Source organism: Fistularia commersonii, chromosome 3, assembly GCF_037954325.1.
Source record: "Fistularia commersonii isolate RoL2024-O1a breed Wild chromosome 3, RoL_Fcom_v1.0, whole genome shotgun sequence".
Lineage (NCBI taxonomy): Eukaryota > Metazoa > Chordata > Actinopteri > Syngnathiformes > Fistulariidae > Fistularia > Fistularia commersonii.
In genome coordinates this window covers 5,959,937-5,987,224 of record NC_141286.1, presented here as the reverse complement: position 1 = coordinate 5,987,224, position 27,288 = coordinate 5,959,937, and the positions used below count along the sequence as shown (strand labels likewise).

General features: G+C 43.8%; 1 long non-coding RNA gene across 6 annotated transcripts in view; it reads right to left on the bottom strand.

Annotated features, from left to right (window-relative positions):
* Positions 1-235: 235 nt before the first annotated feature.
* Positions 236-27,288, bottom strand: part of LOC147235316 (uncharacterized) — a 102,728-nt gene continuing 75,675 nt past the window's right edge. For 4 of the 6 annotated variants that reach the window (XR_015104454.1, XR_015104451.1, XR_015104453.1 and 1 more), the window contains 3 exons: positions 18,811-18,902; positions 9,496-9,546; positions 236-1,846 (listed from right to left, as the gene is read on the bottom strand). This is a non-coding gene — a long non-coding RNA (uncharacterized LOC147235316). The remainder of the gene's footprint in view (positions 1,847-9,495; positions 9,547-18,810; positions 18,903-27,288) is intronic. The other 2 variants (XR_015104457.1, XR_015104456.1) reach the window with 2 other exon arrangements.

The window sequence follows — 27,288 nt, the reverse complement described above, 5'->3', positions numbered from 1 at the left end:
CCTTGCAATTATCCTTGAAAATGAATTTAACAAAAGGAGGCGATGTGTGTGAAAGGGAACCAAATGAAAAAGTAATGATGTTTCTGTCAACAAACAAGGACCTGCAAATTTTCTGCGTGTTGCGTTTCCCCTTGGAGCTCCGTATTCACAGAATAATGAACCTGGGCAGACGGGAAGAAACACGCTTTCATGCGTTAAATATTGCCGAGTCCAAAATGAGGAAGAAACAACCGGGTATTTTTTGAAGTTACTTTATTTGAAAGTTAAAACAATTCACATTTAACAATTAGAAAGATGTACAGTAATTGGGTGAAATCTCATTTATTTCTCATTGTGGCGATGTGTAATCTTGTTTACAGGGAGGAAAACTGCCGGGATTAATGCCGAGTAAAGAGAGAAAATGAGAGTTTAAGCGTTTAATAGGTGAGCACGGCTGAGGTTGCCCCGGAGCCTCCCGATGATCACAGCGGCAGAGCTCAGGAGAGAATTCTAAATACAAAAGGCGATCCACGTCTTTTTATGTGTTTTCCTTCTCGTCCCTGATGGATCGCCAGACAAATATACACTGCAGGAGTCGTGGACAGCAGACAAACTTTCAACTGTCTGAGTGATCAAAATCCACGACCATAATTGGCTGAAAAGTCACTCCGTGCAGGAAACAAATGGAGTCTGTTGCCAAAGTTGCACGGAATCAGGGATCTGACTTCTTTAATTTCTTATTTCAAGCTGGAACTTTCCTTTCACATACACTAAGAGTGAACGTCCCCTATTTTTTGAAGCTCTTGCATAAAGTCTTTACCTGTAACAAGTCTCAACAACAAATAATTGTTAGCAAAGGAAGTGAATCACTAAAAATAAAAAAAACGGCTGAGGTCAAATGGACGCTATGAAGGGATGACATTTCCTGGCCGAAATGAATGTTGTGGCCTGGCCGTCTGCAACGCTTCCTATGAATCCTCAGGAAGGCGCCTGCTCTGACCCAGCATGCTAATTGCTAAGAGGTTAGCCTGAAAACAATCTCAGTGGAAAACTAAATAATTTCACAATTCGGCCAATCATTCATATTTAAAAAAAAAAAAAAATTTTCAACTCAACTAAATAGTTCCTTTTGCTATCATTCTATTTGATTTGCATTGCAGTGCTTATATCTTGTATCATACTTTGATTTGCCGGTGACAATATTGATGCTAACAAGTAAAATGTTTCCTGGATTACACACAGACACAAAAAGTGCAAAAAAATTATAACAAATTATTACATATACTTGAATATTTTGAACAGAAAAAGTGAATACTTACCTGTCAATTTTCAGTTCAATCACTAACACTTAAGGTACTCCACTATATTTCACTAAAATGTTGGATAGCTTATGTTGATGCTAATGGGAAGTGTATGCAAAAAACATAATAAACAACAAATAACTGTTCTGGTATTACAGACACCTATTTCAAAAACACTGAAGTGTTCACATGGGTTGCATGGCTTTACCTCCTGTGTGTGCAAGAACCATAAACGTACCATGTCAGAACAGTGCCATTAGCAGTAGCATTAGCAGTAGCATAAGCATTGTTGACTGAGGACTCAAGAATTGCTAGCATATGCTAGCATCATGTTGGCATATGCTAACGATGTAAACGTTTCTTCAACCTTTTCAAGAATTCAAATTTCTGTAAAAAAATCACAGTACTCCTGTGTGGGAACATTATCACGTGCAAATGTGTGTGTGTGTGTGTGTGTGTGTGCGTGCATGCTGCTTCTTGTTGGACTCAAGGAGGTTCAGTGGGATGTCATATCCGTCTCATGTTCATGGACCGTTCCCCGACATGTCTTGACCTGGTCTAATAGGCTGCAAGAGAGAGGAAGACAGCTTTAACAGCTATTTCACATTTCACACACACACACACACACACACACACACACACACACACACACACACACACACACACACACACACACACACACACACACACACATACACATTTGATAAAAAGGCAGTTCCTTCTTTAAATTACACTGCAAATTGCAATGCAAAAGAATCCACAATATATGCCTCCATATAATTAATATTTATATGACTCATCAACTGTTTGGAGCAATAATGTGCTGTATTCATCATGACCAGCCATCACTTATTATGCCTTTGTGACAGCTTTACAACTGAACAATAATGCATGAATATAATTTCATGGAGTAAATTAGTACACACATGGCAATCACTGGAAAAGTGCTTGTCCACTTTTACTTTCACTACTTTTCCCTGCGTCTTTGCGGTCGGCCCGTCTGGTGCTGAAATGTGATTTTGCAGCTCGCCCAGAAAAAACACAAAGTTGTTAGAATAGATTCCATGTTTTCAAAAGGTATAAAAATACCTCTGCGGATAAAATATTAATAATTTTTTTTTTTTTTTTTAAAGCCACATAGCACGGCTGTTTTGGAAAAAAAAAAAAAAAAGGACTGCAGCGCAATGAGGGATTCTATTAATAAGCATGACAGTTGAAAGGATTGACAATCATGTGAAATTGCAGCACCAAGGCTTTATTTAGCCACAACTGTAAGAAATCTCTCTCCCAACAGCAGGCATCCAAAGAGAACACTAGGCTTACTGTATGCATCATTTGCCACATTCATTACAGCAACAAAACACAAAACTATCAGCAATTTTGTAACCCCCCCCAATCCCACCCCTTCATAAATCACATTCTGGTCTGTGAGATCGTAGAATCGTATGGATCCGGCTCATAGTTGGCTTGCAAATCCACTTTAGTTCAGCTTATGAACGCAGCTCAGTACACAAAAGCTACAAAGCTATAGCGCCCCACTCAAGAATAATGCTTTACATGTAATGCAAATTAAGAAAACAATGGAAATAATCTTTGCCTAATAGATTTAAATCAATGTGACAGCATCTCGTGCTCAGCGTCACCAAGCCACTTAACAGCTGAACAAAAAATTTAGATATGAAAAAAAAAAAAAACAGCAAGGCAGAAGACAACCATTAGCAAGTGGACGGAACGGCAAAGATCGGTGAGGAGCGAGTTTTGGGGCGGATCTGGGGGATTCTGGGCAGGTCCGGACAGGAGGTCATGACGGAGCGCCAGGAGGAAAGAAGGGATTGGGTGGGATTTTAGTTATGGTTAGGGTGGCGAGGATATCATGTCAGAAACTTTTCAAGTAGTATTATCACAAAAATATTGTGGGAAAACTGCATTGGGCGTGAAGTGACCTTGTATTTATACTGGGTTTGCTTTTACTCCCTTAAGAAATTCAATGTATTTAGGGTGAAACGAATGAAAGATGGCCCTTGGAATAGTCCAAAGTTCAAATTTTCCTATTGTATGTTGAGATGACCCCCAAAAACAGATTTAGAGGAGCTAGCTAGCACAAAAGAAGTCTATGAAATATTGGAGAAAATATCAAAATGCACCATTGTGACGATGATAGGACAGTAAGAGTTTGAACTGCGTAGCCCAGCAACAGAGAGACAATCCATTCATTTTCATCTATGTTTAGATCTGTGTATTTTCGAACGTTCATTTATATTTACTTCGACATCCTTCTTTTCATCTGCCCCACATAATTAGGCATAATGAAGTTTGTTTTGACCTGTTTGCACAATAATTAGATTCAAATCATTTGGATGGATTTTACTCCAGTCTATGCTTTCTTTCAGCTTCCTACTATCAGGACAATGACAAGGATTGAGATGAGGCCACCAAAGCCAGAAAAGTCTTGTTGAGGCGCTGCAGGCTAAACATGGATCGCTTTTGCGATGTTAGCCATGTAGCTTAGCATTCAAATTAATCACCATAAAGCACTTGTACTATACAATATACTATACTATGCTATGCTATGGTATAATATACTATACAATACTACACTATACTATTCTGTACTCGAAGATTTATTGACATGGTCAAACACTGTTTCTAAAGCTTGTTGTATGAAAAGTAATTCCTACAACAAATGTTGATTTGCCTGGGCTAAATGAAATGGATAGACAGACTTGTTTTGGCTTCAAAAAAAACAACTCACGAATCACATTTTGTTGAACTCGGCATTCTTTGACTTTTGTGAGATTAGCTTATTTGGTCAGAATGGCTGTCTGACAATCTTGTACATGAGTAAGGGTGGTGAAAGAGCTGTAAGTCCTCTGGAAGTTTCTGAAAGCTGAAAGTTTTTTAGGAAAGTTATGCACCTGCCTAGGATTTTACGGGAAACACACACACACACACACACACACACACACACACACACACACACACACACACACACACACACACACACACACACACACACACACTGTTCCTTGAACTGTACGTGATGTCAGCCGATACCCAAAGCCAGGGAATATAAGAGTCCAATTGGTGTATCCCTTGTTTTGTTGTAATAGAGTCACTCCTTTGTCCCTTCTCCAATTCTCTATGCAAAACCTGCCAGCTCAGTTGAAACGAAAAAAAGAAATCAAACTCCAAAACCCCAAATCTAATGTCTTTGTGCAAAAATGATCACATCTTTTTCATATTAAGACTGATGAGGCAGAAAATTACCCCAAATGTTAACCAAAGCCATCTTGTTTGGATGTTCTTTTTTTTTTCCTCTAAATCTTTTTTTTTTTGCATCTTTTCCCTTTTGTGTGTCAGCAAAGTGTTAAATGATTCATCTGGGGATTCCCGGCCTGGTTTAAAAATCTAAAATAACGTGGAGTCGAAACAACCCAGACACCGGCTGCCTCTGCCTCGGTCTCCAGGTCGTCAATACCTGAGCTTCAACTGTGTGCACACAAAGGCAATTATAATCTGAGGAATATTCATCGAATGAGTCCTTGTGTGTGTGTGTGTGTGTGTGTGTGTGTGTGTGAGACTGTTGACACATTGTTGGTGACATGAGTCTCTTTCTGATTAATGAGGTTAGCGTGTAGTCTAGTTAATCTGCTGGCGTGATATAGTTGCCCACAATCCCTCTTAGCTGCTTTAAACTGGCTCTACCCCGAGTCAGGGAGGCCACAGACAAATACGCTTGCACAGACAGACGGATCACACAGAAAACGTATCCTCCGCTCTTACGGAACGCTTGACGCTGCCCAGATTGCACACAAAACATCATACAGTGTGGCAGCAGATAAACTTGCTGAATATATAAAAAAAACAAACAAAAAAACAAACAAGGATAACAAAGAAAGTCCCGGGTCGGCTCCAAATCCTTGTGCTACCGAGACCCGCTTCAGCGATCTCAACTATGCGGCGAGTAAATAGGCCCGCGAGTGTACGACCATTCCAAAAATGACCTGCCGGTGCCACAAGTAGCGACCAGTGCTGAGGGTCCACGTGGAGCAGCGACGCCATCTTGTTGCACCACCCGACTGCAAAGAAGTGAACCCCCCCCACCCCCTCTGCAGAGGGCACAACTGCTAAACACGTGTAAAAAAAAAAAAAAAAAAAAGACAGATGGACAGCGATGCAACAGACATGTTGACGGAGACTGTAAGAAGCACAAACACACACAACACAAATAAATGTGCATGGGCGCGCGCGTGCGCACACACACGTTATTGATGAGTGTGTGTCCCCCCTGCCTGCAGCGGAGAGGAGGCTGTGCGTGGAAGGGAGTGGCAGGAAAAACTGCAGAATGGCTTCAAACTCAACGCGGAGGGGAAACCATGCTGCCGCCACACCGATACGCAGCCTCATTACTGGCCGGCTGCTGTTTCCTTCAACGCTCTTCTCGCTTGATGTCTTAAGATTTTTACTTTGATTGATCCAAAGGGACCCTTTTCGACCAAACGGCCTCTCGAGGCGGACCGGTTGTAGCCGTGCCGCAGCCCACCCAAGATACTATTTATACGCCGTGTCCGTCGTGTTTAACCTCAACCGAGGTCCACCTTCAATGTGATTTCTGTGATTTTACTGTCTCTGTTTGGAGGCGGCCTGAGGGCGGGGGGGGGGGGGGGGGGGGCGCAAAGGGGGGGAGTAGCGACATTTAGCATCCAAAGCTTGCGTTTAATCCATCGTGGCGCACCCAAACTTAAGCCACATAGGTAGAACTCGCAGTTCTGCTGTCGGAGCAGGAATCACTCCCTTGTCGTGCCGTCAAAGTCACCGCCAAGACAAAGAGTCCCTAAATTTCGTTCAATCGGTGTGGCATGATGTGAAAATTGACAATTCGAGGGGGCTCCCAGGTACGAACGCCGTCACGTCCGTCATACGAGGAGTGGATGCCGCTGATGGGCCCATATCCCTTTTGTAGAATCGGGGATAATGTTTGCGTGATAAAGCGGCTTACTGCGGTGGGTCCGTGCCCAGCAGTGGCTCTGTCTGTCTGCTTCTGTCTACCTCTGCCATGGGGACACGGTGTACAGACGGCGTGCGGAGCAGCCGAACAATGGAGCATCAAGCCGAAGCCTCTGCAAGCTTACCGGCTGCACACTCGCTTGCTCCAGGTTAGCGTTTGTTCAACGAGCTGAACAAATAAAAATGATTTGGATGCGGAGAGATGGTGGGAAAAGGAGGGACGGGGGGCTTACAGGGGCATTACGTAAGAGAATCACTAAAGCAGCAGATTAGCAGCGGAGAAGGGTGGGGGGGTGGGGGGGGTTCAAGTTGAAATCCCTATTAGTTCATTACCAAAAGAACGGAAAACCTCTCGATGAAGGTTGACGTGTCGAAAAAAAAACAGAGGTGGGAACATCAGCAGAGCTTCACAGCCAGCTGCTGCCAGACGACTAAATATTAGGGACAATTGGACTGTGATAAATGTGTCAGGATAAAAAAATGACATACATTTATTAGTTGGTGTAACATTTTGGGCCATAATTATTTCCGACGTTAGCATACGCTTCTTTAACGCAGAAGAGGCGAGTGACATCGGAGTCCAAATAATGTCAAAACATGAAGATCAATATGGTTATTTAAAATTGACCGACGTTCAAAGGGTCTTTACAGACGGCTCATCTGTCCTTTTTCTAACGGGAGATCTTTTCTGTAATCTCAGTTTCCAAAAGTAAGATGGAGTTCAACTTCAATTTTAATGCAGAGAGCATTTGCAAAGAAGACTTATCATCAATATTCTTGCTGCGCCCCATTAAAGCCAGATATTAGCTACGGAGCCACGGACCTAAGTCAAATATCGATGAATCATCCTGTCAAAGAGCTGCTGCTGTAAAGAACAAAATGCAGCAAATGGTTTCTCGGGAGAGGGACGGTCTCCCGAGAACCAGTGCAAAGGAGAATGATGTAGGAAATGAGCCATATGAACAAACAGAAATTTAATTTAGAACCGTCGGGGTGCCATGAAAAAAAAAAAAAAAACAACAAAAAAAAAAACGACATTGCATTGAGACGTGTGCCCTGAAGAGCCACCGTGCGCTACCTCCCTGCTGGAACCTGTTATTCGAGTGGAGCGAGTGGGATCCCTGTTACTATTGCTGACAAAGTGTTCTAGCGCTTCTGGCAGCAGCCAATCACCGCAGTCAAAATCGCCGGATGCAAAATTTAAAAGCATGACACAGACGAATGGCGAGGAGCGCATGGCTGCGAAGAGCGCCGCAGATTAGCGTCAGGCCGATGCCTGCTTCTCAGAGTGAGATCTTTTTGCTTCCTTAACACTTTAAAACTGTAGCGGGTTCAGTGAGGTCAAGCACATAATGTACAGAGCTGTCATGGTCACGCTCTAAACATTACTTTGTGCTGCTCTCAAGTCATAAAGGTACAATTGCACACACACACACACACACACACGCACGCACGCACTCACAAGCACAGAGGCCTGCAGGAGAAACAAAGAGCTATCACACTGCCAGATGCTTCCTCACCTAATAATCTCCACGATGCTATCAACTCTGCATTAGCTTTATCTCTCATGATGCTAATCTATTTAACCTTTGTCTTCCCCGACACCAGCAGACGTCATTATTAGTTTTAGACACCTATAATCAGCATTCATGTACAATTAGCAATCTACATTGCAATGTTTTTGAAGCACTTGTGTTCTACCACTGGCTGACTTAATGATTGGATCCTGCACTTAAAACCTGCGCATTTTTATTTATTTGGGAGTAAATGTAATCAAATGGAAAAGGGGGCAAAACACAGCGTCAGCCTGAGGTCATCGAAAGGGCTTTCAAAGTGATCGAACAGAAAATATCACATCCTGACTGCTGCCCCACTGGTAAAAGAGGGATAAAGAAAAAAAAAAAAATGAACGAAAATATCAATTCAATTCGCCAATCACGGCGGTGGATGATATCGGACGACTGTCGCTGAGTGATGGCAACACATATTCATGTCGCACTCTCATCTCTTTACAGCTGATTCAGCCTTAACTAAGTCACATGACCCTCAAACCAGCAATCGTGCCACTGCATCCCCGAGGGCCTGCATGAGCACACGCGGTACATATGCCTCGACAGTTCATCATACAGGATGTCGCAAGGTGCAGCAGACAGATAAGAGCAGAGCGCAGGTGACATGGCACATGCTGCAGGGTGTGAACCGAGCCGCAGAGCTTGGCGGCATACCGAGCGCCGTGGCTAACTGTCCCTGTGGCCTTCCTCTCCTCTCCGGAGCGCCATTGTTAAGGGGTCGGACCGTGCGGGAGATAACGCCGGCTGTGAATCCCTCTCAGCTCCCGAGAGCCTAACCCGTGGACATTAGAGCGTCACAAGTTAGGGTCTCAGGGACGGAGAGAGACACGTCTTCGCACGGACGACACCTTCTCGAGCTCGGCACCGGGCCGCTCCCATCCCTCCGCGGGGTCGCCGCCGTCTTTGTTCGGGAGAAAATCGCCCGGTAAAGGAAAATCTTGTTCGAGTTACGCATCTCTGAGTCAAATGAGGACTCGGGGGCTGTCTGGGCACGGCTGACTGCTGCATTCGGGCAGAATTTTCGCAGCTGCGTAGCCTCACGTGAAACCCACGGACATTTTCAAATTCTATACGGTACGAGCGACCCCCTCGTACGCCTTTTGACCGTACAACAAGTGCAAGCGCTAGCCAGACACAACATTGACGACCCCCTCCAACTCTCCCTATCTCTCTCCTCTTTCTCTCTCCCTCCTCCTCGCCCCCTCCCCCACCTCAGCTGAACAATACAGCACTTTGAAAAATGCCTCCTGCAATCAGGTACAGAGGCTGCCGTTGTACAGTACGCCCAGGAGATCTCCCGCCAACTCTGGAAATCTGCAGACGATCGGCTAATTGTTGCACGAATGCGGGAGACAATGGTGCCCGGCGTGGACACGTCTGACCCGCGGCATCAAACACAACACAGGCTGCCCGCCACGGCTCAGGCTGCTAATAAAATCCCCCCCCCCGGCGCATTCTCAGTCATACCCGCGCACGGCCCCGTTCGGCACGGTTCCGAGGCGGCGCCGAGCGAAAAACGAGCCTGATAACAAAGCTCTGCGGTTCCCTCGAGCTACCACGGTGGTCTTAAGCTTAGGAAACAGATGGGGAGCTGTGAGGGAAGTGCAGAGGAAGAGTATTCGCTGGTATCGACTCACCCTCCCCTTCGGACCAGGATGCCCCTGCTCGTTGTTCTCTTAGCTTGCAGCCTGCTCGGGAGAGGAGAGAGAGAGAGGGGGGAAAAAAAAAAAAAAAAAAGAGACAGACAGAAAAAGAGAGCTCAGATTTAAAGTTACAGCACACGAAACAAGCTTCCAGGTAACATCATCTGTAGAAGTTTTTTTTTTTTTTTTTTTTTTTTTTTTTATGTTTTTGAATGGGTTCACCGCAAAAAAACGAGAGAGAGCGGCTCCTCTCTCTGGCAGAAGCACGTACAGTCGGGCGAAATAAAACCAGAGGACAACGACGACAGAGGCAAGAAAAGTGAGGCATAAGGATGGGTGGTAAGACCGAGCTGGAATGAACCATGTGCACGCTCTCTCTCCCTCTATCTGTAGTTCCTTTGCTCTCTCTCTCTTTCTCACTCTCTCTCTCTCTCACACACACACACACACACACATACACGCACGCACGCACACACACGTACACAGCAGAGTGAGCAGTCTGGGGAGGAGAGTCGAGAGAGAGAGCGAGAGAGAAAGGGAGAGTCGGCGAGACAATTCCTTCTTTCCAGAAAATGAAGCGCTGGAAGAAAAAAGGATACAGAGAGGTAGAGGCGGCAGACGCTGATCGAGAGACGCAGATCGAGAGAAGAGAGTGAGAGAAAGAGAGAGTGAGAGAAAGAGAGAGTGAGAGAGGGTGAGGAAGAATAAACCAGCGCCTGCGGCCGGAGCCACTGTGCCAGTGAAGCATACCAGTATGCTGCCTCGCTGAGCGGAGAGAGGGGGGTGAGGAGGGGAGGTGCGTACACACACACACACACACACACACACACACACACACACACAAGTACTGTATATATGTGTCCAGAGTTAACGGTGACATCTATTTGCCTTTCCTTGCTCTAGAATCTCTACTTACTTTACATCCAAAGTTGCAGGTCCAGAGCAGGTTGGGGAAGGAAAAGTGAAACCGCACACACTGTCACTCTCTCCAGCACTCACTCAGAGATGCACACACACACACACACATGCAGGAACACACACACACCAACAGTGTGCATCACTAGTGCACACAAATCCAAGTAAAAAGGACCAAACGAATGCGCCTGCTGATCTTTAGTCTTGCGCTGCTTTCTCTCTTCCTCGCCCCTTTTCCCTTGCATTGTTTTCCCTCTCTTTCAATTACATGTGAAAGGTGGAAAGGACGGAAGACGGGAGGAAGGAAAAAAAAAAATACACACACACACACAAGAGAGCGCCGGCGCTACCCCCCCCCCCCCCCCCCACTCCCTCTCCCCAATATTAGTACTCTACCTTTTTTCTTAATCTTTCTTCTACTTCCCCGCTCACTCTTCACCTCCCATGTTGATCGGCAGGAGGAAAAACATTAAAAAAAAAAAAAAAAAAAAAAAAACGAGAGAAAGGGAGGAGAAATATCATCCATTAATTTGCCTCACAGCTGTAATCGCTTACGGCCGGAGGCCCACTTTTCCTCTGTATCAGATGAGAGAGAGACAGGGAGAGAGGAAGAGAGAGGGAGAGGGAGAGAGAGACAGAAAGGGGGGAGAAGTGGTTCTGGTGTGGGGAGGAGGAGGAGGAGGAGGAGGAGGAGGAGGAGGAGGAGGAGGAGGAAGGGGGGGGGCTGGTCGTCCTTTGATTTTTTTTTTTTTTTTCCACCTTGCCGTTGTCCGTCTTTCACCTACGTAAGAAATCCTCTGCTCTCTTCTGCAAGCGCGAAGAAAAAAATCCTTGTTTCCAGAGGCTCTTTTTTTTTTTTTTCTCTCTCTTCTTTCTCTCTTACTTTCCTCATTCTTCCTTTTTCCTCCCCCTTATTACCTGCTGTCTCGGAGCACGGGCTGATATCATTCACATTATCCCCTCAGAGAGGGAAGGAGAGACAGGCAGAGAGAGAGAGAGAGAGAGAGAGAGAACGTATGTGTGTGTGAGAGAGGCCATAGAAACATTGCTACATGATGTGCTTTGGCTTATAGAGGCTACATTTAATCTCCACTGGCTCCCCAGGCTTTAGTATGGAGAGAGGAGGAGAGCGGGAGAGAGAGAGAGAGAGAAAGAGAGAGAGAGAGAGAACGGGAGGGAGAAAAGAGAAAGAAGAGAGATGATGGGGGAGGGACGGATGGAGCAGAAAAGGAGAGTGACGACGTACAACCGAATGCGGGCTCAAATCAACGACGGGGCCCCGGAGAGACCGAGGAGAGGAGGAAGAAAAGCGGCAAAGGAAAAAATCCCCGAGATCACACTGCCCTCTTGCTTTCCTTCGGCTCCCTCCCTTCTCCGAAGCGGCTGATCGAACGACTGTCTGCACCCCGACTAATCTCCAATCCGCTTTGACTGTTGTCTGGCAGCAGGCACATTGTGTCATTTTCCATCCCTATACAGATGCAGCTGCTGCCAGTGAAATGCGTGCATCTGGATCTACAGTGTGCAGACCCCCCCAACACACACACACACACACACCATCCCCACAGCCGCCTTCTCATCCCGAAAAACACTGACGTTACCAATTTTAAAATCTTCCCTTCTTGGTTTATTTATTTATTTTGTCCCACTTACACAAACACACACACACACACACACACACACATGCGCGCATGGGGCACCCGGCGATACGCGTTTACCACCTGCTTTGTGTCCAGATAGAGTGAGTCTGCTGCTGCTAACGCTGCTTTGACAGAGGAAGCCCAGAGCCAGTAGACCAGGCCAGCAGTCTCGCACACTGCTTACACCACGTCTGCTTTCACACACACACACACACACACACACACACACCGAGCCTTACAGATGCACACGCCGAACAAGGACGTTGCACCCATGACATACATTATAAATAGATACATATAAAGCCAAAGATCAATTGTTGCGAATAAACCAAACTCCCTCCGCAGGACTAATGATGTAGTTTGAATACAGTTAAACGATGAGTCATTGCTGTTGATTTACTGGTCCTGTTTCAGTCTCTTTAAGTGTTCTTTATCTACTCCTAATGGCCGGGGATCAGTCTAGTTTGCCAAGTAGTACATCAGCGCAGACCCAGATCTGTCACACCATCCCACGCACTGGGTGTGGGGGGGTTGGGGGGTGATGGCAGTGGAACTGCAGATAAGCACACGGCACCGGGGCCCCGGAGGCCCATGGAGGTAGAAGAAGAAATATGACGTTCGGACGCAGCCGGATGGTTGCGATGGGCGAGATGGACACCTTCTGGATGAGGTGCCCGTACTGGCCGAACAGATTTGCTGGCATTTGCAACAAGTCAGGGGAAGGGCCATCCAGAGGTTATGTTTTTGTTTTTTTCCAGTGGTAACGGCAAAGGTAGACTAATGTTTCAGGAAAGTTATTGAAAAAGTCAGGCGAGTTCATTGTTCAGTATACTACTGGTACTAAAACTGCTTAAAACTACATTGTATTTTACTGTCTGTTTTGAGTCTTTCTAAGACAAACCTGACAATATTTTATACTTGGCGTGTGAGAAATTCTAATTTTGATAACTTATATACCTATATTGGCCAGTGGTAGAAAAACAGTCTCACTAAATATGTTACCAGCACCGAAAAAAAAAAAAAAAGAATCAAAACACTTGTCTATGAGGCTGGCTGCTTGTTCTTATATCTGTTAGGACTTAATATTATGAAATTAAATGTAATTTTTGTTAGCATTTTGAAGTCATCCAAAATGGAAAGTAAGGACAGTAAAAAAAATATGTATGTGACCGACTTCAAGAGCAATAACGAAATTGTCTGCTAAAGAGTTTAACTCATAGGTATTAAATGGGAACGACCAACGCATTAAAATTAATTCTCATGAGTAAACCACAAGTGTGTTCCTTCCAAGGCTAATAAACAGCCAATCACAGCCCTGCATGAGGGGACGACACGCAAAGAGCCAATCCTTGAGCAGCTTTGTACTTTGGTTGAACCAGCAACACGTGACAACAACAACAGAATCAACTGAGGAGGGAGAAAAGAAACATGATGATTTTTGATAGAGCTTAGAACATTGTGATGGTTCGACTCACGAGTTGGTTAAATTAAACCTGTCTTCACCTGATCTGTTGATGTGATCATTGATCATATATCAGCTACTTTTCTCTAGACCTCCGATAAAGAAGAGAGATAATTTAAAAAGAAAAAAAATGGATACTTATCTGGACCCAGGCAGATTGGAAGCATAACACAAATACATTTGGCATGTTATGGTACAAACACAGGAAAAAAAAAAAGGGGGGGGGGGGAGGGACGACCTCAGATATGTTAATTCTGCACCATCATGGATTGATACAAAAGGACACAACGACACACACCTTTGCTGTCCACTTTGAAAGAGCAACAAAAAAAAAAAAAAAAATCAGCTGTTACTTGATTTCAATCTCTGACTGACCAGTTGATCAGCAGCTGGGCGCTACATGGAGTTGACCAACAGGAGGCAGTCTTTTGCTCCTGCACCTTAGCCGGGAGCCGCTGCCAGGCCTCTCGGTGTGCCGGAGTGTGTGAAGGCCAAACTAACACTCTGCCGCCGTGGACGTGCCGGAGACCGAGAGCCCGACCGGAGGCGGCACCTAAACTTTTTACGGGATCATTACCAAAAATCTCAACTTTGCAAGTTCCTCTGTACTTTTGGGAGAAGAAGAAATAATGTACTCTGTGAGAGGACAAATTGGTTGATTCAATTTTTGATTTCATCTTGAGTTTGGAAAATTATACACTCTTTTTGTTGTTGATTCCCTTTAAATTTGAGCAATAAATCCAATAAAGACAACCTCACGGTCTGTTTCATGAATGATAACGTTTTATTTCCTGTGTGAGTGGTAAATTGGTTTCTGTATTTATTTATTTTTTTTACTATCCTCCCCGTCTGTCAAAATATTTCACACGTCAAATATTTTGACAGTTGCAGTTTCCATAGTCCACCAGCTTATTGGAAATATTATGACAATGGTCGTCCGTGGGAACGGCAGATTTTACAGCTTCTAACAGGACAGGCACACCATTGTCTCATTTGTATGTCGAAAATCTCAACAACCTTTTCTTCTTTTGTGTGACATCCTTCACAAAACAAGAGTCTGTCATCACGCAAACAGCAGCGCCGGAGCGACCACACAAGCCATGGCATTAATGAAGCAAAACCATGAGCAAATAACGACAACAAATCAGAGGAGCTTAAATTGCAAGCCTCCGCAGCGGTCCGGTCTGACCCGACGTGTCTGACCTCTACCTGCCTGTGGCACCTGGAGCAACTGCCATGGACTTGAGATCAGGTACAGAAAAAACAAGACTGCAGCTGGATACTGTCACAAAGATGCTATAAATATAATCAAAACTGGCAACAGAGTAGATATTATTCTTCAAGCGTAATCCCATTAGAGGTTGTTTTTTTTTTTTTTATTATTATTATTTCACATGTAACAGAGCAATCACTTGACTTCAGAAATAATTTAACAGATTTTCATTTTGTTTCTTCTGACTGTTCGTTAATGAATAAATTGAATCTCCGATATTGGGTGGGAGTCTAATCTGAAGATGAGTCATCTGGAAAACGCTGAATGCATCCCTTAAAAAAAAAAAAAAATCCCTGGGTGTGTAAAAAGGTCACACTCGTCATATGTATGTATCAGCCTTCGGTATAAGCTTTCAAATACCTCAGAGATCAGCCCTGACACACACATGTTTGTAGACTAACACGTCGGTGTCACACAGACTCTGGATTTATTTTTTCCTTTTTTTTTTTTTTTTTGGCATGTTTGTTTTTTCTTTTTTTTTTTCTGTGGGGAGAATCTTGAATGCATTACACTCTATAGATCCAGCTGTGCAGAGCGCGATGCGTACTCAGGGAAAGCTAGGAGGTTGTACAGTTATCTCCCGGGGTGTAGTTCTCAACTATACAACCTACTACCTCAACCTGGGAGCAAGCAGACCTGGACACCAGGGCTTGGACGCTGGAGGGAGTGTGGAGGAATATTAAATAAATTCATTAAAATCAATGCTTTTTATCCCGTTCGACAATATATACATACATATATATATAGATGTATATATATATATATATATATATCCATAGTGAGCTGCCCTGGCTATGGAGCCTCCCGAAAATACATGCATGACTGTTGAATATTGGTCCACACGTCCTTTTACATCTCAAAACACACATTCACACACACACACACACACACACACACACACACACACACACACACACACACACACACACATACACAAATACCTTAGCATCCCTATCAGCCCCCACTGAATGTTGAACAGATTTCTGTCCCCAAAAGAGAAGGCTTGCAAAAATAGCATTACAACTTCCACTTTTTTTTCAACTTTTTTTTCTTTTTTTTCCCCCCCGATTTCCTGGAGGATCCACATCTAAGTTATTAACACTGGAAGGGCCAGCCTGTGACCAACTGAGTGTTTGCTGAAGCTCTGTCTCCCTCAGGAATTTTCAATAAGTTACAGTACCATAAACACGTAAGGAATTGGATTTTTCCACTTTTTCCTTTCCTTAACTGTTCAATGTCTTTGAAAAGACCGTTGAATAGTGAGGGAAAGTGTCAAGAGTCATTGGATCGGGATTCTCAGAAACAAGATTTCATCGAAAATTGTAAAAATATTTGATCCCCACATGTAATCTGAAGTTTTGAATGTTTGCATGGGCCGTGAAGGTATAGCGAGCTGGCTGTGAGAATTTGTACAATAAACGCCCAAATAAAAAATCTCTGCTCGCTGAGTTCAAAATCACAGTGAGAATATTTGTGATAAAAAAGATCACGTCAATTTTTTTTTTTTTTTTTTTTTTTTATACGAGCATTCTCTTTCCAATTTGAATTCAACCAGGATACAAATGTACTTTAACTTCATTTCAAATCATTAGGTAATTTGCAGTGTGCTCGCGTTTGGAATATTAATTTGCTGTGTAATGCAGCACACCCACATCCACTGAGAACGGTGGTGTCTATGAAATAAAAAGAAGTATAAAAAATAAAGTGAAACATGTCATCTAAATCTTGCATGTGGGTTTGATCAGTAACGTGATCAAAAGTCTGGGTCGCGTAGAGAATATTTTGCAGACTCCGGGCCACGTCATTCTTAAGTTTTGCTAATCGCTGAACTGCGCAAACCTAAGCTGTCTGTGCAGGACCGAGGGAGACGTCTTGACCGCTGTCTTGTTGAGAGCAAAGCGGCACAGCTGGTTGCCGTGACAAAGAAAACGTCGAGAGCCTCTGTTTGGCTGATGCTGCTCAGGTCGTCGGGGCTGCACAGACACAGACCTGTAGATACAAGCTTGTGGTGTCAGTTAACACAAGTTCGGATCTACGGGTTTGAGGCTGCGAGCAGATGGCTTCGTGTGTCCATTAGCGTGGTGAGACAGAAAAAAAAAAAAACAAAACAGTGAGTGAAGACTTACATACTTGAGAGCGTAAAACAAATCCAGGTTTCCCTACAAGGAGAGCAGGAATCATTTCTGGTGATCGCAAAGCATCTCCAAAACTAAATGTGGGATCTACCTAGTTTACAAAAACATGTGCACCACTTTTTGCTGAAAATTAGATGCGATTAATTGGACTAATATTCAACAAAAATGATGATTTTTTTTTTTTTTTAATTTAAAAATGGCATTCACTAAAACTCCTCCCTTTTATTAATCAATGTTATTTGCATTGAATAGTAAATGTAAATATCTTTTTTTTTTTTTTTTTTTTTTTTTACAAAACTTCACTCTTGTTAACAGTTCAATCACAGTTCCCACAAGGACTTGCCCCTTTCTGGCTTGGCACAGGCTGAACTGTATATTGTACTTTGCTGGTTACCATAATGCCAAAAATGTGCATATCATACTCCATTTCCTCCACACCAGGGAGACTGTTGAAGTGACTGATCGGTGGAAAAATTCAAGTGGAGTTTTAAGAGCCATGTAGCTGAGCTCGAGTGAGACGCAAGTTATGTAAAAATATGAAAAAATAAATAGCAGGAGAAATGCGCTCATAAAACACAGAGTAGGACCTGTTTTAAGAAAATGTCACAAAAAGACCAACTGCACACTAAATGCAGGGGAATGATCCCGACTGTCTCACTATGATTATCTTGTTATCCTTTGTAATATGTTTGGTTTTTAATGCCATTATGGTCAATTTAAATTTTCAAGCTTTGTTAGATTCAGTTCAATGGAATCCCACTTAGGAGTTGTATTAAATTTAGATCAAGACACATTTGAAATTGTATCTATCATAATTGCAATCAAGGTACAAATAAAGTTTAATTGAATTGATGTCACTATGAATTGAAATTCCACATTTTAAATGACATTTAAAAAAAGTGAAATAATGCCAAGTACAAATAAAATAACAACAGCATTATTTAACTGAGAGGCTTCACAAAAACAACATGATGAGACAATGATTTTAATCTCAATGCTAAAAAATACGTGAAATATAACAAACACACAAAATCAGTGGTTTCCTGCCAAATGTGAATAGAGCTGTTCCTTCTGCAAGCCGACAAAGTATAACTCTGTAAATGCAAAAGCGGAATGAGTGGTCCAATTTCAACTTTCAGACTGCGTCTGAAGTTCGCCTTCTCCTCCCTCTGCCTGAATTTAAATGAGACGTCTGACTTTGAAGCTGTTGCCAAGTTGCTTAAAGTATGTCAGTGGGTCTTTGCCAGCGAGCTGAAAGACACCTTGAGATTGGCCTGAACAAAGAGGTCAGCAGGGTCTACAGCACCCTGCCAGCCAATGCTGCCACCGCTGCATCAGTGTATGTGTGTGTGTGTGTGTGTGTGTGTGTGTGTGAGAGAGAGTGAGTGAGTGTAAGAAGGACTAGGAACAGCACCAACAAAACCAGCTAAGGGCCGCCACTTTCATTGTTCGGCGGTGAACAGCGCCAGCGGCCAAAACTAGTGGAGCAACCTGCTCGCCAAATTCTACCCAGCAACAGTGGACATGTGTTTGTGCATGCGCGTGTGCATGGTGTGTGTGTGTGTGTGTGTGTGTGTGTGTTCACGTATGTGTAAGGGGTGCTGGGTTCAGCAGAGGTGAAGAAGTGAGGGGTGAGGAAGTGGCATGTTGTCAGCACTTCATAATAACTAGCAGTGTAAACAGATATCCCCGGCTAGCAGGCAGGTAACGTTCAGTTTAGGCCCCCTTTCACCGCAGCTAATGCACGGTAAACATTATGCGGCCGCTCAACACGGAAAGAATCAGCATCAGCATCCACGGTGTTTGAATAATAACAATATTAAAATCCACAAAGCAGAGAAAGAGAAGCAAAGCTCGGAGCACAGAGGTAGCACAGAGACTTACCTACTCGCCTGCAGGTTTTGTTTCCGAATCTTTCCATTTTCTACTCTGCGGGGCCTACAGAGTTTGGCAGAAGGTATACACAGCCATGTCCACTGTGGCCCGTCAAAAAGGGGGGAAAGAAAAAAAAAAAAAAGAAGCTTAAAAAAACATTCAACTACAGTAACAAAACCAACCAGAAAGAAGCTTGGGGAGAGGGTGGGAAAGAATGAGACAAAAGAAAAAAAAAAACAGCAAAGAGAGAGATAGTGGAGAGAAATTGGTGGGGTAAAAAGAAGGAGGGGATGAAATGATAACAGAAAAATAACAGTTGTTTTGGTGTTTTTTAACAAATTTTGGCACACCGTGCGTAAATAATCTGAACTATAAATAAGAAAAAGCTTTTTCAGGCAGTAAAACCTACAAACTGCACTACAAGCAAATGGCATGCAACATCTGTTTGCAAGTCAGCCAAAATCCCAGTCTAAAAGAAAAAAAAAAAAAAAAAACAACAAAAAAAAAATAAATAAAAACACAAAACAAAACTGAAAAAGCAAGCTGATTCTTTCTCTTTCCCTTTCTCTGTCTGGAACTGCAAACTCTGCTTGCTCCTCCTTGACTCCTTCACTCGCTCAGTTGAATAGGGGAAAAAAACAGGAGAGGAGAGAGTGTGGAAATTCAAGCGAAGGGAAAACGCAGACATGAAGCCGTCCTCCTGTCACCCCTGAACCTCCTTCCCTTCTCCTCTTCTTCTTTACCCCTCCTCTCTGCTAACTCCTTCCTCCTACACCCCTCAATGCAAGAGGGACTGTCCAGTCCAGGTATAGCTCCTACTCGCGCTACTCAGCCTGAGCCTTTTCTCCTCCCAGAACGACCCGGCACTCCGACACATCAACACTTGGACTAGTATCCTTTTCTCCCCGAGCGTCCCACACCGCCAGGAGCAGACTGGCTGTCTTGCATAGTACACACTCGTGGATGCATTAACAAAAGTGCATATATAAAAATACACACCAAACACACACGCACACGGACACACATGAAGGCGAGCGCGCGCACGCGCGCGCGCACACACACATTTCTTGGAAAGCTTCCCTGCACCAAAAACAAATACCAATCTTTAGTTAGCCTCAGCTGTGGATAAAAAAGAAGGAGTCATTTCGGGACCTGGCTCTGGTTTACCAAGGCACTGATACAGACCATTTCTCCATATGCCTGCCTTTCACAGCTCGGGAGCAGCTCCAGATTTGACTGTATCGTAATACTGCGAAAAGTGTCCTCTGTCACAAATATCTTTTGATGCGGCGCCAGGGAAACTGAGGGGGGGGGGTTTGGGGGAGGAAAGGGGGTGGGGGTGAGTGGCAGACATTCAGCCTGCCACGAAACGCTGGACTTGTCAATCGTGTGTGCGCTCCACACGTATGAACAGAACAGGTCGTGCCGTTACGCCGTAGTTGGTGACAGCGTGTGAGCTCTGTTCCATTATGGGATATAAGCGGGTGCCAAACGAATCGATACTATAGCGGGAAAGAGACAGCTTCAATTTTAGCTCGGGGAACAACAATGCACATGATTTATTTACTGTGTTTTCTCAAAGTTTAACTCAGGTGAAAGCCAGAGGATCTAGTGAATTAGTGCTCCATCCACACGAAGCTCAACTCGCCAAAATTAGCTCTTTTTTTCCTACCTCATCTCTTTGGCATTCTTTTTTTCGTACATGGCAGAACCGAACGATTTGGTAAACAGGCATCTGTTGACATCACGTTTTGAGAATTCGGATCGTTTGGGAAAAGATCACCCGAAAACAAACCTAACTGCCCATCTGGATAATTCTCGATCTAACTGCAGTCCCGGGTAGAGATTCCTCAGACGATGACGGCAACGCGATCAAATCACGACATATTCCTTCCACGTAAAACTCACATTTCAGGGATTTAACTAACTAGGTTGTATTGATCGGTGTTCACAAACTTGAGCCACTCCCTGCAGCGCAGTTTACTCGGGAGCTCTTTTTGTCGTCGAGTCATTCTCTCATGCATCATCATTCAGTTTAGAAATGGAAATCTGATTTTTCTTAGAACATCAACCCAGAGTGATTTTTAATTAACATTGGAAAGTCTTTGAAAGTCCTTATTTTCATTTCAAAGAGGTAGTAGGATTCACAGGAAAAAATTTCAGCAATCAGTCAATACTGGTGAAAAAAAAAAAGCCATTTTAAATGAATGGATCCGTGAGTAACCTTAAAACAGGCATCGAAACTCATAAACTTTCTTTCCGTATGTACATATTTCATAATCAGTAAAATCAAATGGGAAAATGCAGGGATTGCACATTTATCTGTATCGCAGGGAAACGGTGGTAGATGTTAATATTGCTGTGAGGCACAATGGCCACAAAATGAAGAGAATGCGCACTGAGAAAGTCGGTGGTCGGTTTCTTGGATCGAACGGATGTTGCAGGGAACTGCCCGGGCTCGAAAAGGACCCGTTTCTTCAACCGTATCCGCATTAATTGTGAAATGTGCATTTCTCAGAAGAATAAAGGTGACCAAAATGAAAATAAAATCAAGTCAAAAAAAAAAAAAATCGGAAAAAAAAAAAAAAAAACCTCTATTAATACTTTCATTCTTTCAGACCGTGACACCGGCTTCATAGAGAGCATTATAACACTAATGCGTTAATCATTTTGAAACTCATCCTAAAGTAGAATTCCTTTCTAAAAACTGCCAGAAAGAAGAGCTTCAACTTTGTGTGCGTGTGTTTTTAAGGGGGGGGGGGAGAAATGAACTGAAGAGTAGTGGCTTTTAATTAGAAATTTCCTAGGCAGAAGGAGGAAACTTGCGAGAGGAAAGAATCAAATTCCAGACGACTGTAGTTACATCTGAGCTTTGCGAGTTGGAAAATCTTCACTCCGCTCATTTATCACTGAACAAGCTGTTTGGAGTAAAGCAATACTCATTTTTTCCTCTTCGCGACTTTAAAAGAGAAATTGCAGCAAGCGCTGCACGGAGCTGCGCTCGTCGAATGCGGTTTTCCACCGCAGGAAAATAGCCATGTGGACCCTCGCACTCAGCTGTCTGTTTTTAAGTAGTAAACGGTCGGCTTGAAGAACAAAAAAAAAAAAAAAAAAGAAGGAGAGATGCTGATAAAACTGCGACAAATGTAACCCTCTTCCTTCCCTCCGTGATGACATTCTTGTGGGGCTGCCCTGCACATATGCGGTGCTTAAAACTATCAAAACACTACTACCTGGACTTGGATATTAACCTTTTTTTTTTCTGAATTCATCATTCCGGGTCTGCCTTCTATTGATCCTGGTTTGACATACTGACTCCGAGATGACCTTGACTATAGGAATAACTAGCAAAATGTCCTTGGCGGAATGAAAAACAAGTTAGATCTTCTCTGTAATCACGTTCTAATGAAACCGCGTCCGACTTTAAGCGCAAGCCGGGGTTTTACGATGGACCTCGTAATCTCTTTAAATTGCCTTTTCATGCGGAGCTGAGAGTTGGAAGGCTTCTGCTTCGCACACCTGAAGAATCCCAGCCTGGCCCGTCTGCGGCGGCAGCGGCGGCGGCTCCCTCCAGACCTAACGGCGCTTTAAAAAGTTGAAAAACTAGAGAACGAATGTCAACTAACCCCATTTTGCGAGTTCTCCTTGAAAAAAAAAAAAAAAAAATGAAGCCCCTCATAAAGTTCACTCTGTGACACAGAGAGTATTTGGGCGTGCTGTTCTAAAATGTTGTCAAAGTTTACCGACACTTTTCTTTCGTGCAGCCCGGGCGGCTCATCTTCGCCATTTTCCAAAATTCAGCGTCTGTACCTTTCCCATCTTCCCTCCACTCCTCTCCCTCTCTCTTCCCCTCTGTCTGATATTCTGCTCACGCACAACTGCGGCAGCCCTCCTCCAATCGCTGGCATTAATCCACACCTCAGACCCCCCAGACACACTGTTTGCTCTTCCACAATGCACCTCACCCCCAAAACTTTCCCAGACACATTTGGCCTTCTCTCTATCGCTTACCTCTCCCTCCCTCTTCGGCCCCATTTTCTTTCAGCCGGTCACCCTATGGCTCCTCATCGTCCAGTTTCATTTGCTCTGCCTCTTTCTTTCTCGAACTCTCTAAATTTACCCTTTCTCTTGCTCCATTCAGCCACTGTCTGTCTGACAAAAGTATCTCCTAATCTTCCTCAGAGTCCATTTGACATAAAATGGCGGCAAAGCAACAGACCAATGGCGTGGTAGAACCCCGAGCGGACACTTAACACAGACCCCGATCCCGTTTATCAGGATTTTGTGCAAAAAAAATGGGATGGAAAATCTACTAATTCTTATAATTTGACGATAGATTTTCGCAGCTAATTTCTGGACCTCGTTTTGATGATAATAACCTAGGCTCTCGAGTCGCTAATTTCATTGTTTCCAGATATTACTAACACAGCTGCAAAAGACTGCGAGATTTGATTTTATTGTTTATACAACCTTAATGATCAGTGGTAATTGTCAGCTTTAGCTTCGGACTTGAAAAAAAAAAAAAAAAGAAACAAGGCCTTCTTTCATTGCTTTTTTTCTGCACCGAAATGAGACAAAAATCCCATCATCAGGCCGGACTCTTCATGGCTGCGGCTTGAACGGAGGTCAGTCAACATGAAGAACGCTGCGACGTAAAGTCGCAGGGGGGACGGACGTGAGAGCGGCTCAGGAATGTGGCTCCCTTGAAAGTCACAATACACGGCGCTAAAATATTTAAACATGAAACTGAATGCGCTCAAGGTCCGGATGGGACGTTTTTGGGGCCGTAAGGTGCCTGTACGGAGCGAGGGAGTATAAAGAACAAAGTGATATCAACCAGGTCCAAGAGTGGTTGTTGTACAGATTTACTTTAATAAAGGAGGGTTTTGAAATAACAAGCAGAAGCGAACCTGCTGAGGAGCAGCGCGGAATGAACTTATCATTATCAGTTGTGTTCCTAATCTTCATTGGGATGCCAAGCTCCTTAACATTCTTTTTCTTCACAGTCACTAATTTATAGCATGGTCACTAATTTATTCGTTGGCAGAATAACTCCAAGAAAAGAAAAGAGCCTCTGCAAAGGCCACTAATCAGCTGTTGGCTTGGACTGGTAGTCTCCCCTCTGACAACGTTTTCCTCATAAGAGTTTAACATTTATCTGTGATCTCATTTGGCTCCGGTCTTGGGAATCGTTGGGTCGGGCTGGGAAAAGACAAAGCTAAGAGGATTGAGTTTTGGAGCTGCGGGCGGACACGATGGGAAGTGAAGATAGAAACCCGAGCGAGACAAAGGCTCGTCCGAGAGGCGGGGATGACTTTTGTTTAATTGAAATGTCATTAGGGGACTTCCGCGTTCCTCGCGGTCACACCGAACCCGCGTTCCCCTTCTTTAGAAACGCGCTACTTTCACGCCTCACTAAAAACGACGGCGTTCCATCAACCTCATGGTAAACATTTTCATTAGAGGTCTATTCCGAGCCAGGTGGAAAAACAGCTCGGTTTTCCGAGGAATGACATGTGTATTGAGCTATTCCGCGGCTCACTATTTTTGTCCAGTGCCAATGCAAAAATAGTGCGGCCCCCATGTAGCGAGGTGGAATGCGAGGGTGTGGCGTGCAGTCGGAGGTGGCGGATGTCACACACGGCGGCTTCCTGAGGACCGGAGCTTACATCCTGTCAGTTACCTTGTTTATCATACCTGGGTAGCTCTGATACTGTGCTAGCGGGACGGACGCAAAGTGATGCTTTCGATGCGAGTTACAGTCCTTTCAGACTTCCTGATTCCATCCACATCCTATTCTGATTTGCAGCCTAATCTCATTACACTTGAGAGACAGTTACCAAACAGCACGAAACTTAAAGGGATGACAAAGTTTGTTTTGAGACAATATATCTTATTTCAAGAGATAATAACAAGCATGTGTCGCTACTGCAAACACGTCTTTTCAAATCATTCATCCGCTGCTCAGTGCCGTTAAAATGCGAGTGGAAGTTTTTATTTAGATTCGATTTTTTTTTTTCTCCACAAAAAAATGTGTCCGACTGATTAGACTGAGGTGAACTGACTGCGCATTGTTTTGGATGTTATCCAATTTGAAATGTATGCAGAAGTATAACATTTTAATTTTTGCAGTGTCATAGTAAAAATCATAGCAAAAGTTAGTTGTACTTTCTGTCTGGACGGAAAGGTTTTTTTTACCCCCCCCCCCCCCCCCTTTCTTGTTCCTGACTCAAAAGAGTCACAAACAACTTTTTTGTGTCACAAATCAGTGTTTGCATCACTTGTCATCGCAGGTAGGACATGCTTTTCAAAGATGGCCTTAAATGCAGACGCCTTTTGAAATATGAAGGAATCATCTGACGGGGCTGAAACCGTCTCAGAATAAATTGTGTGTCAACCCTGAGGAACGATGATGGAATTTTTCAGGGCAGGATAGCAGATTTAACAACGGATGCATGATTACAAGTCAAATTTGTTTTAGAGCAAGACGGTAAAGTCAAATCTGCAACCGTCGTTCAAGTAATATCTTGTTGGAATGCTTCCGGCTCACCTGTATCCTTACACTTAAAAATCCATTGCATGTCCCGGCAGACAAAGGGAAATTCTCTGAGAGGGCGCAGTGCCAGACACCGCAGACGTACAATTGCTGATATTTTAAAGGGGAGCGTAGACAAGAGAAATGACTTTTTCATTTCAAAATGGACCACGGAGCTGTGCGGGAGCTTGCTGCACCGAAGCGCTCGCGAGGAGATCCTCCAGCGACATTACGGAATTATATTTCTCTCTGTGAAATTCGGCCGATAAAACAAAAAAGAAAAAAAAAAGGGCCACGGATTACACAATAAGCGGAGAAAATTGTTGAGACCCGAACTTGAGAGTAAATGCTGACTCAGATTTGGCCTCTTTAACAGTCAGTTTTTTGTTTTTTTTTCCGGATACTATTAGTGTTTAGGCAGAGTAACAGTATGGCTGCTTGTGCCATAACATCATTAAGGACTATTTGTTTCTTTTGTTGTTTGAGAAATGGCCTTGATAAAGGACAAATGTAAAATGTATTGCTTTTGATTCAGTAATGAGAAACAGAATACTAAATACAGCCATTTACTTCAGTCATAGATAATATGAGGCAGGCAGTCTGAATATTATCAATCATATTGGAGCTGGCTTGTGTATCGCAGTCTTCGTGTATTCGTCGGACTGTTTCAGCGAGATTTTTGTTACTTCTGCTGCCCTCGTTCTCTCCTGCCCCCCCTCCTCCTCTGCCTCACAATCCTTTTTGCCCTCCTCGCCTTTCTTCCTCTACATCTCTCTCCCTGCCCCCCCCATCTCCCCCTTCCCCCCAATGTTTCGTGTCCTCATCTGACCCTGCCTGGCCTGAATAGTCTGTGCCCATTTGGATCGGGCACAGCTGGTACGACTGCTGAAAGCAGAGCACGTCTGTCGGACACGCACATCCTCGTATCTATCTTCTCTGTATTTTCTGCTTGGATTCATCGATTCCCTCGTACCCGTTTTGCCTGGAAGGTATTCCCTTTTTTTTTAGGTCCAGTAAGGACCAAACACGGTAAAAGGATCATTTACGTTCGATTGTTGTTATTTTTTTATTTTTTTATTCATTTTTTTTTACAGGATCACGCGCAGACTTTGCCGTTAAAAAAAAAAAAAAAAAAAAAAAAACACGCGCGGATACAAATAGCTGACATCAACATGTCGGCCATTTCAGAGATACCGAACGAAGATGAGAGGAAGAGGTTATTTGTGCCCCACTCAGTCCAATCAGATGTCACGGGTCGATAAAGACCAGGAAGTGGCGCGAGTGTGTTTGTAGCTGATTGGCCAGCACTGAAGCAATGACTCACTTTGTGCCAGCTGCTGATAAGCTTAGTGAAAGCAAAGGAACTAAATGAAAGCCTGCTGTGCACAGCAGCGGACTAGAAGGGTTTAATAGCAGCACTCTTAAGTTTTCGATGAGGACAATCAGAATATAGTCATTGTTATAAACAAACGTAATAATTAACAGGGCACAGATGCAGATGGCTATGAAAGAGCGATTTGCAGAACAACGTGATGGAGCTACAGTTTGTGGGAATCCTCCTGGTTAAAGATACATGACACAAATATAGTGAGAGATACTGTGAAGTATAATAACTTTGTTTTCCATGTCTGTGGGGCTTCGGGAGGTACGGGGGTGAAATGTTAGGATTTATGCGACGCTCCATCGGGGAGTTGAGATACAGTGAGCTCCCTGTTTGGTTCAACGCTTAAGACAGACATGGAGACTATCTTATGATAAACTAGAAAGCACTATTTTTAATTTGGCCCCTTTCATGTTTGTGTCCAGAAAGGGAAGAAAGATGATAATAAGGCTGCTGCAAGCAGTGAACTATGACTTGTTGTCACACTGAGGATAAGCTATTACCGCTAAGTTTTCTACTCTGTGCAGCTTCAAAGAGATAAACAGCAAAGTTTAAGGCCGCATAAATCACA